This window comes from Galeopterus variegatus, unplaced genomic scaffold (assembly GCF_000696425.1).
Source record: "Galeopterus variegatus unplaced genomic scaffold, G_variegatus-3.0.2 Scaffold269, whole genome shotgun sequence".
In the NCBI taxonomy this organism is placed as follows: Eukaryota; Metazoa; Chordata; class Mammalia; order Dermoptera; family Cynocephalidae; genus Galeopterus; species Galeopterus variegatus.
In genome coordinates, this window is record NW_007726380.1 from 193,977 (window position 1) to 196,356 (window position 2,380).

General features: G+C 38.7%; 1 protein-coding gene across 2 annotated transcripts in view; it reads right to left on the reverse strand.

Moving 5' to 3' along the window:
- Positions 1–2,380, reverse strand: part of POLH (polymerase (DNA directed), eta) — a 25,456-nt gene that overhangs the window by 4,744 nt on the left and 18,332 nt on the right. The window lies entirely within an intron of this gene.

Sequence of the window (2,380 nt, forward strand, 5' to 3'; positions counted from 1 at the left end):
CTCCTGTATACTTTAAATCATCTCTAGGTTACTTATAATGCCTAATTAAATGTAAATAGTTGCTATACTGTATTGTTTAGGAAATAATGACAAGAAAAAAAGTCTGTTACACCTTCAGTACAGATGCAGCCATCCATTTTTTTCCCCAATACTTTCACGAAAAATTCATGGTTGGTTGAACCCACAGATGCAGAACTGCCAACTGTACTGAGTACCTACTGGCCAGCTGCCAAAAAAAAAAGATTTAAGATGTACTAAGTACCTATTATGAGCAGGACACTGAATTAGATAGTACGAGAGTTGCAGAGACATTTCCTGTTTTTGTACATCTTATATGCTAATAGTATAGATTGTATGCTATATATAAAATCACACTTTCTGAATAAAAATCAGATTACATGGTTTCACAACAAAATGTTTGTGCTATTTCTGGGTGTAAGAAGTAATTGAAGGGCTGGCCAGTTAGCTTAGTTGGTTAGAGCACAGTATTATAATACCAAGATCAAGGGTGCAGATCCCCGTACCAGCCAGCTGCTCGCCCCCCCCAAAAAAGAGTAATTGGAGAAGACATAATTTGGGTATTAGAATTTTGAGAATATCTATGATATTTTGACAGGTGATAGAAACAGGACAGAATACATGAAATCAGGACTCTCTTCAATGTTTTTTGTGGTGTCTAAGCAAGAAGACTATAACCGATGCCTACGGTACTGTATTCAATTTTGTGACTGAAGGAAGGAATTAAGTAAATAAATGTCTGAAAGCTAGGATGTCAAGATTGAATAGTAGATCTAGTCTTCAATCAAGTCTTGCCTTTTTTCTGCCTTGATGTCACTAGCACTTCCTCCTTACAGCCCATCTATAGAAGATATGGTGTAGTGAGCTTGCCTTTAGAGAGCAAGATTATTAACTCACTTTTCAGTGAAGTATAAGCATCTGAATACTGTTAATGCTCAGCAAACTGAAAAATAAAGGCCAAGAGGCAGAAATATAAGAAAGTGAAAAGTCCATATAGGGATCCCTCAAAATGAGTGAAGAGCAGCAACTATTTTTTGGATAAGATTACATTTGTACAGATTTGTATATCTTGAGAGAATACAAATTGGCACTTACAAAGGAGTTCTTGTTAACTAAAATCATTAGAGTATAACAATGCTTTCTGTGTATCTCCAGACGGTGACTAGTGATGCAGGAGAGAACAAAATAAAGTCCAGGCCCTCATGAATCTTATGGTGCCATAGATAATAAACAAGTAGGTATGTAATAGAAATGACTACAGAGATGACTGCTATGAAAAAAAGCAGAGGAAGGCAGAGAGTGATGGAGGCTGCTGATGTGACAGTAACAGGGGAAAGCCTCTTGAAGAAGGTGCACAGACCCGAATAAAAAGAGGAAGCAAATTTTAAGAATATATGAGCAAAGATACCCAGGGCAAAGAAACAGCAAGTACAAAGGTGCTAAGGTAAGAGCTTAACTTGGTATGTTAGATAAAAAATAAGGAGGCCAGTGAGTGGGAGCTACAGCTGAGTAAGTGAGGCGGAGAAGTAGGAGATGAGGTCAGAGAAGTAGCCAGAGGCCAGATCAGATCTGGCTTTATAGAATTTAAAGAAAAATAAAGAAATCCTTAATATGGCTTACATGTGAAGGAAAGCCACTGAAATGTCTTGAACAGTGAAGAACAGGATCTGCTATGTCCTGAATTCTTTTTTGGTATAAAGTCCTTTGAATCTTAAAGACAGATTAGTTTTCAGGGATCCCCACTGTGTTGTACTGGATATAAAGTGGGAAGAAAAGCCCCAAGGGCTTATACAGAGACAATAACCAAGTGACACCTAGTGGTCAAAGTTGAACAGGCAGATAACACAACTGGGATCAAATCCCTCTTATGTTGCCTGCCAAAGGAAAAACATTCATCACCAATTCCAGCTAAAAAGGAGCAAACAAATAGTTTTGGACTATTCTTGACAGTATATAGTTGACTTGTAGGACTCCAAGATGTTTCCAAAAGAGGGAATACTCAATACCATTAGAAAAGTGAAAAGAAAACCCATAGAATGGGAGAAAATGTTTGCAAATCACATATCTGACAAGAGACTTGTATATAGAATATACAAAAAACTCTTAAAACTCACTAATAAAGAGATAACCCAACTCAAATAAGGGCAAAGGATCTTGACAGACATTTCTCCAAAGAAAATACACAAATGGCCAATAAGCACATACAAAGATGATTAGCTATCAGAAAATGCAACTCAGGGCCGGCCCGGTGGCGCACTCGGTAGAGTGCGGCGCTTCGGAGTGTGGCGGCGCTCCCGCCGAGGGTTCAGATCCCATATAGAGACCGGTCCGCTCACTGGTTGGGCGCGACACCAAGGGTTGT